The sequence below is a fragment of the Lissotriton vulgaris genome, chromosome 3_1, assembly GCF_964263255.1.
Source record: "Lissotriton vulgaris chromosome 3_1, aLisVul1.2, whole genome shotgun sequence".
NCBI lineage: Eukaryota > Metazoa > Chordata > Amphibia > Caudata > Salamandridae > Lissotriton > Lissotriton vulgaris.
Window position 1 is genome coordinate 1,887,448,218 of NC_141689.1, and position 12,953 is coordinate 1,887,461,170.

Here is a 12,953-nt window from a genome sequence, read left to right on the forward strand (position 1 = left end):
TCCAGTCATGGATGGGCGCAAAAGGGCTTGCCTTTGGCTTGCCGCTAGTGTGCCAACTGTACTTCCACTGCGAGCGGCCATGCAGTGTCCTCTATTGAGTAAGTTCCAATTAGGGGTTGGGGCACTGGGCGTGATTAGAAGAAGGTAAAAAGCAGGAGTGGGAAAGAGGTTAAGGTTAGGTGGGAATCAGAAAACAAGGAAAAAGATGCAATGTCACAAAATAGGGGAAAAAGAGTCACAATTGGTGGGAGAGAAGGTCAAGAACAGGCGGGTGAAAAAGAAGGTTATGTAGGCAAAAAAAGAGGCAAAAGTTTTATTAGGTGGAGTAAAACAAGGTTTATGGAGGCAAAAACATTACGCTTAGGCAGGAAAAAAGACTGTTTATGAAGGCTAAAAGAAGGCAATATGCTAAGTGTAGGCAGAAAAAAGTCTATTTATAGAGGCAAAAGGAGGCACAAGGTTAGGTTTAGGTGGGAAAAGAATATTTATGGCTGCAAAAAGGAGGCAAAAAGGTTAGGCTTAGGTGGGAAAAGGACTGTTTATTGAGGCAAAAAAAGAGGCAAAATGTTAAGTTTAGGCAGGAAAAAACTGTTTATGAAGGCAAAAAGGAGGCAAAAGGTTAAGTTTAGACTGGAAAAAAACTATTAATGTAAATGTGTGAAGCTTATATAGCGCATGACTTACCCTGGGGCATCTCCGCGCTTGCTTAGGGAACCCGTCCTGGTATTCCCCTGTGAGATAACCCTGGCAGGGTATCCACAAGGTGAAAGCCAGGCATCCCACCGCGAGGGGCCGATGTGGAGATTAAGCAAGCTATTGCCCAGAGTCGCAGAGTGTGAACCCGTGAGTCGAGAAGGCACCGGAGCGAGAATTAACGAGTCAGTGGAATTATTGAGCCCAAGACCCGCCGAGGCGGGGAATTGAACCCTGGTCCAGGGCCGAACTCAAGCTCCAGGTCTGCCACCTCTAACCCCTGAGCCACACTTCTCCACAAGTGTGGCTTTCACCTCATTCTTGGAGGCAAGAATGAGGTGAAAGGTTAATGTTTAGGCGAAAAAAAAGACTGTTTTTGTAGGCAAAAAAGAGGCAAAAGTTTAAGTTCAGGCAGTTAAAAAGTACTTTATGAAGGCAAAAGGTTAAGTTTAGGCAGGAAAAAAAGACTATTTATAGAGGAAAAAAGCTGAAAGTTAGGCAGAAGGGAAACAAGGATATGGGGAGAGGATGAGAGCACCAAGAAGATGTTGGTGTGGCCGACTCGTGCTTCATCAGTGGCAGCATACAATTTCGCCCTGGTTTCGGTCCACCACGACCACTGATTATCATTGGCACTTTCTACTTTCTACCTCAATTATTAATGAAAACTTTAAAAATTCATATCTCCAGTTCCCATTGTTGGATTTTTGCCATTTTAAGTCATTCTCTATATTACATTTTACTCAATTTTTCTAATTCGATTTGGAACTGTTATTGTTTTACATTTCAGCTTTATTTACTGTTTTGGTGTTGCATAAATACTTTACACATCGACCTCAGTTCAAACTCTCTGCTCCGTGCCATAGCTACCAGGGGGTTGAGCTCAGGTTAATTTAGTGACTTTGAAGGTTTACCCTGACAAGGTTCGCAAATATTCCTTAAGGTGGGTAGTCACCCCCCTAAATAATAATCAACGTTCTTCTACATTTCCTGAAGGTACACTAATCTTTCTTTTGGCTTTGCAGGTAGGCGAGTACTTTCTGGGTTTTACGGGAGCTCCTACAGGTTCAGTGTGCGCTGAGGCAGTGGAGACCTCCCCAATATCTATAGAACCCGGCCCACCCTGCACCCTCAAGTTTAAATATATTAAAAGTATATTTTTCCACCCCAACCCTTCCTTTCGCAGCCAATACCTCATCTTTGTACCTAATGAAATGGCTTGAATTAAAGAGTCACAGATTCATTTCAGGGAATAGCAGGGATGGAGGGAGCCCAACAAACACCCTGGTTGCTCCACCCTCTCCTGGGAAAAATAATCATCCTGCCTAATCGTAGGTATCCAGGCTGAATACTAGTTGCTAAGCAGTGATATCTCTGAAGGACATACCACCCCGCACAATTATGAGGTGCAGACTTGTATCTACTAAGTACTCTTTCATTTCGACTCATGAATTCCATCTGATAAAGCAGGTAGAATTAGTCAAGCAGAAACCGCCCCAAATGTGAAGACCATCATTATTCCCAAATTTAGGACCTGAAAGGGTGTAATAGCTTAGTACAGGGCAACTTGGAGTCGGCCCCTTAAGTGGCCAAAATGTAGGAGGCATATAATAAACAAGTTAGCATACTCTAAAGTTTCTTGTGGTCGATTAATAAAAAAAGTTCCATTCATGTGGACTGTTTTCTACAAAGAATGTTCAAAGGACCAAGAACACTTGTCATGTGAGTTCTTTTCAATAATAATGAACGTAACATTTCTCGTGACCTATTTTTTTAAAAGCCACATGCAAATAATTACTGGCCAGTTTACAACGACACAGCATAATTGGAAACATGTAATGGAAGATCACACTCTAAAATTTTAAAAAACAGGAGAAGAGGAATTTACAGCCTCTTACAAGTGATTTACAAAAAATAAATTTAGAGCAACCACATTATGTTTGTTGCTAGTAAAGGTTTTGCAGGGAAAAGAAGGCCGGTGCCTCGGTCTCCCCGCAGGAAACACAGCTCGTTGGCCCAGGAATTGCCTGTGAAGGAAGGTGAACGTGTGAAAAACAGCAAGCACGATGTCTCTCTGACAGTATGATGTAATCGCCGCAGGACACAGCTGGATGCATACGCAGTCAAAACAACCTATCTCATTTTTTTAAGCACCATTTGCCCTATTGTTGTTCCAGAAACGTCTCTAATCGATCAAATCGCTGCCTTAAATGAAACAATGTTGCCTACAGGCTGCAGAGAATTAAAAGAGCAGTAATGCCACAGTCAACATTTACTGTCTTAACTAGACTTAAGTAGCTAATCGCTGAAAGAATCTCCGTGGCCGACTCTGATTCCAGTCTTCTGTGCCCCACGTCACGCCACGATTTACTGTCAAGAGTATATCCTTCTGAGAGAATGCCACAAAGATTTCTGAAGGATTTTTCTTCTTGCTCTTCTTCGCATTCACTGTTAAACAAAGAACCAACTTGGAAGATGTGGAATTCTGTTAGCCTTTCCTACTTTTTTAACGCTTAGGAGCCTTGATATTATCAAGGTTTATCTCCAAAGCGATAAAAATCGGCCGAAATGCATGAATATCGCTGAAAAGTCAGCGATATTCATGCATTACCGAGCAAATGCTCTTAGCCATGTTATCCACCTCCCATTGGATAACATGGCTAAGAACTGCTCAGGGCAGGTGTTAGCTTTTGGAGATATTTGCCCTTAGCGCGAATATCTCCAAAAGTTGGTAATAGGAGATAGCGGTGTTAGCGACTGTTTCCAGTCGCTAACATCTTGGCACGCCCACTTTGCAAGTCATTAGTGATAAATATCACTGACATGCAAAGTGGGGCCCAAGATGGTCGCTATCTCCTACTAGCTGTCGCTAACTGGTGTTAGCGACAGCTAGGTAATAGGGAGATAATTTATCTCCGCTTTCTTGGCTTTTAAAGCCAAAAAAGCGGAGATAAACCCCCTTGATAATATGCCCCATTATTGTTTGGCACCTCACTAACCCTTCCCTTAATAGTCTAAACTGTACGATACTATTGCCTACCTGATTGGAAGGCACCTATCCGTCAGCAGTTTTTTTTTCTTAAAATGCTGACATACAGCACTAGAAGATGAATGCAAACATACCAATTAAGCATAATCCCTCATAAATAACCTAGAATTGTGTTCAAGTCGTAACTCCCTGGTATAACTAGTTTTGAAGTCAATATTTATTATCTTGAGTATGCAGTGTAGAGTGTGGAGATTAAGGTGATAGTTCACTTCCTTAATTTCTAATTTTCAATTCTTCAATATTTTATGAATTTTACACCAGTTCCAGCAGTTCGTAATCCCAAATGAAGGTGTTGCTCCACACGTCTATCGAATGCAACAAAGTTAAAAAATATCACACAAGATTTAGCAAAATTAACCACCCCCAAACCTTAATTCAAAGCGCGAGAACACCTGAGTCGCAGACTTTAGATAAGCAGATGAATGTTGGCTATAAGTGGGCTCCTGATGAGAACTCCTTGGATATCAATTTGGAAGCACTATTCATCACCACCATCAGTGTTAACATGCTTACTCCAAAACTTGACATCCACCATTTAATCACCTACAAGACAAAGAATTTCACTTCTCCCAAGAATTCACCTACATTCAACTCTACACCATCCTAAAGAATCTCAGGTACCATGTTGGAATACTTTATCGCACCCAGTGCTCGAGGGGAAGACTGAAAACTAAATTGCCCTGGGTGTTTACCAGGGAAGTTGCTCATTCCTTGGGTATAACTATGACTCTTCTTTATAATTTGCTTGATGGACCTTCTGTTAATCCTTGTGTGTCTAATATTGCTAGCCACCCCTAGCTTGTGCTCTGTACTCTAAAATGGTGTTGGGATCATCGCACCCTCAGACTAGTCGGAAGCGTTTGTCCAGCAGAATTGTCCAGCTGATGGTGGGCCCAGTTATCAAAAATGAGAACCTTCAGATATCATTCAGAGATTTACAAGGCAGCCATATGAAAAACAGGAGTGCAAGAATGAAAGCTACAAGCAGGATTAAATATAGGTAGACATAAAACAGAATCAGTGCTTCTCAAAACGTACTTCAATCTCGTTCATTCTGATTGGGAAAAGAAAGATACAATTTACACCGACAACATTTTTTCTCAAAATTGCAGCTCTGTCGTCCAATTTAGGATTTCGGTGCCTTGACAGTGGCTCTAAGGAATGTGTGCGTACAACGGGTTAATGTGGGGGGAACATAAGCTCCTTTGAAGTCTGTTTTTATGTTCAATGGCTCATTTTAATTTCTGTTACCTCCCACCACCACTTATCACAGTCCTTATTGGCTTATCAGTAAATTTTGAGTTAACACAACCATGGAAAAAGTCCCAAGAATAATGTTGCCCCATACAAAGTAGGCACAGATTTAAAAAAGAAGAGATTATATGTTGATGTAGAAATGGTGATTTAGAATATGAGAATTTACCATTTATTGAGAGTAGTAAATTTACTATGACACCTCTTTTTAGTCAATTCACTGTTCTTTGGAGAAAAAACTGTAGCGACCTCTGTTCTGTGGCAATTTCTTTTATCTTCAAGCACCCTCATTAAATGGAATTAGTTTGTCAAATCCTTCTCCAAATATTCTGGTTAGGCTGGGATTCTACCTTCGAACTTCATACCTTTTCATTTTTGCTAAGACATTCACCTCAGGAAATGCTAATCAAATGGTCTTGACTTATGGTAAGTCCTCGTTTTTTTGTATATCTTTTTATGGCTCAACTCCTTTTTCATAAGGACCCTAAAGCTATCGTTTGGTTGAGTGAGCTCGATAAAAAACATTAAATAATATTAAATGAACAAGATAAGTTTGGGGTAGCCTACCCTGTGCTGATGAAGGATTTTCAACTTTTCAAAACCATGGGCTGAATTTACCGGGTTCTGAAATAAACACATCAATCTCTAAATTATCTTACTGAGTCATGATGATAAACCCACAAGCACTAATTTACAAAGCAAACACAAACCCTACACCCTGACACATACTCCTACGTACATGGGAGATTCATAGGTTTTAGGAATTCACAAACATTCCTATTAGTCGTATGCCTGGAAAGCTGCACAAGTCACTACACTTGGCCTTAGGGTCATGTAGGCAGTTTCAGGAACAGGGGGAAATAGGGCGCAAGAGTGTCTTTATTTTGTCTAGTTTTCAGGTTTTTTAATTCCTTTATCCCTTTGCAGAAAATGGAATACCATTTAGGTGTTATAGGTGGAAAAAGGAAATAGCCCTGTGATATTATTCAGAATCAAATGGTATGTGATGCTATTTCTGCAGCCCACGACATTTTGGTGACTCCGAAACCATGAGTTTGACTCAATTAACCTGAATTGACATAATAGGTTAGTCAGCTAGGAACTGAAAAGGCAAGAGTTTAAAAGAGACGAGCCGGTTTAATGGCTTGAAAAAAAAGTCTAGGGCATGGTGGTTATGCATCCTCAAAGCAGCTTGCTTCGCTCATCAGCTCTACTCTTTGTGTTGCAAATAAAGTGTTGACTCAAGGGATACAGGAAATGAACCCTCAACAGGAAGATGCAGTACCACATATCACACCTTGAACATGTGATCACCACTAAGCTTCAAAACCTACCAGATACCTGCTTATATTCCCATCCAAGTGCCCAATTGCATCTGAATAGGGCAAATGTTGATGGAAGGAGGCAATATGGTTAAGGTGATCCTGGCCATGCATCCTTGCTTATATATATAGAAGCAGCGTTGCATTCCCCACCTTAGCTTAAATGAATCCGAAGACTATGGCGCCTAGCACCAGAGTCACAGCCCTTGAACCCGTAAGTCTTTTAGAGTAAAGCAAAATAGAGATAAATACCCTTTTAAAACAGGGAGAACAACATATTAAGGCTGTCCGGTTTTAGGTATAAACCTATATTAACTGATAAAACACCACCAAAAGGGAAATAGCCCTGTGTAAACATATAAACACTGAACATACACCTTTACAACCACAATCTAACTGCCATACAATGAAAGAAAAGACCAGTGAAAGAGTAATTTTCTTGTCTTCCTGAAGGGGCCAATACAATGTAACTTTGTTATACAAGCTAGCAGCAAGAAAGACTGGGATAACATTATTCTGCGTACGTTTTGTTTAGGAATGCCACTAAAATATTGTTTCTTCTTCCTTTTGCTTTTTTCAGTTTTGTGGTCTTTGGTCTAAAGAAGCTGGGTTTAGAAGCATGTTTTAGGTCTTGTTTAATTATTTTATAAACTGTAGAGAATCAGGAAATATCAAAATCATATTTGATATTTTGGCTGCATTTGATTCTTTCACTGATACATAAAATGGCTGGTTTCATAAGATTCTTTTCCAATATTTGCCATCGTGTTTACCCACTGAGAATGGGTAAAAACCCTTTATACATCAGCCCCCAGTGTATAGTGAGTTAGTATTGATAGTAGGTGAATTGCTAACACCTCAGGTTTAAACATTCAATCCATGGTGGGGTGACAAGTATATCTGAAAAGAGTGCTATCCCCAAGCATCTGGAATAGTGGTGAACACATGACACCAGGCTTTTGGAAAAAATGGAAAACATTGTCACTTGGAATGCTGCTGCAAAAAGGTTCTTTCCAAGTTCAACAAAGATTGGAGTGATATTGTTTATATTTGCAGTGATTCAGCCACCTATATGAAAAAGTTGTGTGATGACCTGTCAAAATCAAAACCTGTTCTGAAGTGCTTCCTTGTAAGAGATCTTGTCACTTGTTAGATGGTATGCTGACAGTCTTTACAATCTTCAGAGTTAATGAAGAATGTTATTGACATTTTAGTCCATTCTGGTGCACTGTTCTTTTATGCACGGGAACTAAAACGCAAATATTTCTTATTTTGTGCCTTGTGTGGCATCAAAGAAAGACATCCCAACTGTGTCACTTAGCTGATGGTTCTCTGTCCAAGTGGCAACCGTTTACACATTTTTTGCTGAGTGATGATGCCAAAGGCAAGAAATGGGAGGATCTTTGGTCGCATATTGATAGTGATGTGAAAAAAAAGTACGCTCTACTGCATTCTTAGATTTTTACAGGAAAACATAACTGCTGTAGTGGACATAATAAAAAAACTAGAGTCTGAAAACACCCTTGTCTGCCAAGTGTTCAGCATAATTGGTATAGATGTGCAACATCTTCTTAAAAATAGGCTGGGCGATATTTTTAGTGACTTTTGCACTTGGTAAGCAAAGCCATGCTGAAGAGCAATTCAGGAACTTTTATTTTACAATGAAAGAGAAATGGCTTGCAATGATGCATAGAAACACCTCTTCACCAACTATGGCATTTGAGGTCGATGGAACCTCACTGTGGTACTCTGTACAAGTTCTAGATTCCTTCCGTAAAGGGGAATTTTCGCCGTAGTTTCATAAGTGCTGTTTCATTTTTTACCTCTTCAATAACTCTGAGGGCATAAGCCCCCAGTTACAATGCAAATGTTGCAGATATTGCCCAAAGAATCGCAATCTTCAATTGCACCAGTATTAGTATGGAAAGCTATGTCAGGGCCAGAGTTAGCAAATGTTGTACTGGCTGTTTTGATGGTGCCCCTCTCAAGTGCAAATGTTGAGAGGCCCTTTCCTCCGAATTTGTTTTTATATGGGAAGGAAAGAGCAAGTGCAGATGACCAAAGACTCACTGAAGAAGTATTTTATGGTGTACTACAATAAGTTTGATTTGCAAAAATGTATTTGGACCTCATATACACTATACGTACACTGTCTATATACCATGCACTATCCGTCCAGAAAGCAAGCAAAAATAAAAGCAAAATGTTCCATAAACACCTGAAAAACACTGTTTCTGTTATTTTTAATGGTGTGAAAATGTGTAACCACTGATAACCACTTTTGTTTTAAGGTATTAAAATCACTTGAAAACACTGCAAAAAAAACACACCAGAATCGACCAAAAATAGAAACTGAAAACAGGAAAGCCTAAACATATTATATATACTCATAATAAAATGATTGCAGACATACTGAAATATGGGCACCCGTACCTGTCTCCAGACAAGAAGGACAAAATACAAATAGGCAATAAGTGCAAGATATTGCATTCTGGCTTAAATTGTTAGAATCTTACTGAAACATAAATAAAGGGCTAGTTTACTAGAGAAAACTAGTTTGCCTCTTTCATGGTTAGGAGTCCCCTTTCGCAGTCATTGACTTGTGTCAAATGAATGCAGAGAAGATGGTAGTAGGCTCTTATCATTCTAGTATTTTGTAGCACTTCACTGTAGATTGGTGGCAAGTTCTACACCCACCTAAATACATATCAAACAAATTAGTTAGCCGGGGCAGCCGGCATGGTTCGCCAGAGGTGGGGCGGGTGTGAGCATGTGGGGGCAAGGACGCGACAGGGATGAAGGGGGGAATAAGTAAACAATTATATATATATATATATATATATGTATATATATATATATATATATATATATATATATATATATATATATATATATATATATATATATATATATATATATATATATATATATATATATATATCCAAACCTCACCAGAGTCCCAAAAGTGAAGGAGACCAGCCTGGAAGTTGAACAATGAATGCAGGTTTATTGACAGCACACTGGCAGCAGGACACGAGGGGAAAACTCCTCCAAAGTTAATAAAACCAGACGCGTTTCGGGAGTAACCAGCTCCCTTCTTCTGTGGTTTTGTTTGCATTGAAAGAGCCTCGCTGCAGTCTTTAAATTAATATGTGGCACCTGCCCCTGGGAAGGGGGCGTGGCCGACCATTGGCCTCATGGGTGCTGTAGTCCAACATAGATAAGTCCCAAGTGGGTGTGCAGCTTGGTTCATGGTGACCAAAAAATAAATCCCCAGTGGGTTGGAGAAGTTGCCAGGCGTCCTACTGTCTTGCTTTGTTGCTGAAAATAGCATCGCGGCGAACACGCACTGGCATAGTGCTCGCCTTCCTTCCATCCTTTCTCTGTCAAGCCCCACCGGAGCTGACAAGGTCAGTGGAACCACGGGCGGTCTCCTCCGCGGCCGGGAACAACCGCTACTATCCAAACCTCACCAGAGTCCCAAAAGTGAAGGAGACCAGCCTGGAAGTTGAACAATGAATGCAGGTTTATTGACAGCACACTGGCAGCAGGACACGAGGGGAAAACTCCTCCAAAGTTAATAAAACCAGACGCGTTTCGGGAGTAACCAGCTCCCTTCTTCTGTGGTTTTGTTTGCATTGAAAGAGCCTCGCTTCAGTCTTTAAATTAATACGTGGCACCTGCCCCTGGGAAGGGGGCGTGGCCGACCATCGGCCTCATGGGTGCTGTAGTCCAACATAGATAACTCCCAAGTGGGTGTGCAGCTCGGTTCATGGTGAGCAAAAAATAAATCCCCAGTGGGTTGGAGAAGTTGCCAGGCATCCTACTGTCTTGCTTTGTTGCTGAAAATAGCATTGCGGCGAACACGCACTGGCATAGTGCTCGCCTTCCTTCCATCCTTTCTCTGTCAAGCCCCACCGGAGCTGACAAGGTCCGTGGAACCACGGGCGATCTCCTCCGCAGCCGGGAACAACCGCTACTATCCAAACCTCACCAGAGTCCCAAAAGTGACGGAGACCAGCCTGGAAGTTGAACAATGAATGCAGGTTTATTAACAGCACACTTGCAGCAGGACACGAGGGGAAAACTCCTCCAAAGTTAATAAAATCAGACGCGTTTCGGGAGTAACCAGCTCCCTTCTTCTGTGGTTTTATTTGCATTGAAAGAGCCTCGCTTCAGTCTTTGAATTAATACGTGGCACCTGCCCCTGGGAAGGGGGCGTGGCCGACCATCGGCCTCATGGGTGCTGTAGTCCAACACAGATGGTGAGGTTTGGATAGGAGCGGTTGTTCCCGGCCGCGGAGTAGACCGCCCGTGGTTCCACGGATCTTTTCAGCTCCGGTGTGGCTTGACAGAGAAAGGATGGAAGGAAGGCGAGCACTATGCCACTGCGTGTTCGCCGCAATGCTATTTTCAGCAACAAAGCAAGACAGTAGGACGCCTGGCAACTTCTCCAACCCACTGGGGATTTATTTTTTGCTCACCATGAACCGAGCTGCACACCCACTTGGGACTTATCTATGTTGGACTACAGCACCCATGAGGCCGATGGTCGGCCACCCCCCTTCCCAGGGGCAGGTGCCACGTATTAATTTAAAGACTGCAGCGAGGCTCTTTCAATACAAACAAAACCACAGAAGAAGGGAGCTGGTTACTCCCGAAACGCGTCTGGTTTTATTAACTTTGGAGGAGTTTTCCCCTCATGTCCTGCTGCCAGTGTGCTGTCAATAAACCTGCATTCATTGTTCAACTTCCAGGCTGGTCTCCTTCACTTTTGGGACTCTGGTGAGGTTTGTATATATATATATATATATATATATATATATATATATATATATATATATATTCAATGAAAAAACCATAGGTTATAGGCCATATATAGTTAGGAATTAGCATTTACAAAACCTTATTTTACTCGCATAAAACCATTGAAATTCCATATATAGTTAGCTAACTATAAGCGCTAACTATATATCGCGCACCCGCAATCCACTGCTGATGATGTTACATATTACATCATTCATGACATGGTCAGTGACATCACTGATGACATCACTGATCACAACATCCAGTGATTGTATGTGTCTGTAAAGTTTAAATATGTTTCACATATTGAAGAATGAGTGGATGTATAAGTGTCTGGATGAAGAATTTAGTAGGTGCATGACTGACTGTATGAGTGAGTGATTAAATGTGTCTCACTGAGTGCATGGGTTAGTGACTAAACTGTCTTAATTCGTGCATCAGTATGTTTGTTGTTGTGTAAACTGCTGCTTGTGTTGATCAGTAGCTATAAGAGTAGCCATATGGGTTATTGATTGGTTGCCCAAATATTTGAATGGGAGGCTGAGTGTGTGTGTGGGTGGCTGGGAGGTGCGTGACTCTGTGCATAGATGTGTAAGCAGTTGATTCACTAGGAGTATGAGTTCAAGAGTGCATGTGGAAACAGCTATATGAGCGGTTGACTGTGCATGGGTGTGTTGGTGAGTGAATGGATTTCTCATTGCTACATGTGCAAGTAAGTACGTATGTAAAACACAATACATGTGAGAGTTGAGATATATAAATAACTGAACATAAGAGCCAGTGAATGTGTGAGTGGCTGTATCGATCACTGTGAGCTTGTATCAGGGATTATATAAGAGAGTAAATATGTGTTATTATATGTTTGAATAAGTAAGATGTGAATAACTGTATAGTTGAGGAAATAGAGGTGTGATTGATTCTTTGCATGACTGACTAGGTGTGTGAGTAACTCCATGGATGAGTGACAGTCTGTGAGTGTCTGTTTATACTGAGTGTATGTAAGGTTATATTAGAGTCTGAAGAGGTTCATTGTATTATCACATGAGTGATGTGATCAGTGATGACAAATGAGATGTCATCAGTGATGTCATTTGAGTTGTCATCAGTGATGTCATTTGAGATGTCATCATTGATATCATTTGAGTTGTCATCAGTGATGTCATTTGAGATGTCATCAGTGATGTCATCAGTGATGTCACTGACCATGTCATGAATGATGTAATATGTGACATCATCAGCAGTGGATTGCGGGTGCGCGATATATAGTTAGCGCTTATAGTTAGCTAACTATATATGGAATTTCAATGGTTTTATGCGAGTAAAATAAGGTTTTGTAAATGCTAATTCCTAACTATATATGGCCTATAACCTATGGTTTTTTCATTGAATTTTCAAGGTTTTGTAAATGCAAATTCCTAACTATATATCCACTATAACCTATGGTTTTTTCTGTGAATTTCATTGGTTTTTTAATAGCAAATATGAAAAGCTTTAAAATGTCAAGTACGTGATAGATAAAAACATTTTCATATTTATGCACGCTGATGTGCTTTGAACGCTGCCCCCCCCTCCCCTCTTTTGCCTTTGTTAGTACTCTCTCTTTGCAGATACAGAAGGGTAGTTAACGCAGGCCTTTACCCCCGTTGTAATCCGTCGTACCTCCTTGTCTCTCCATTTGATTGATTGTTGTCCAAGCATTTACTGTTTTAGAATTGGTTCTCTTTGGATCATTCTCTATTTACAAACAAGCACAAAGTCGCAATACTCTGTTTAGTCTTTGCAGATAGTGAAAAATCGTGTAAAAAAATAAAAGTAATCGAGCAAAATCA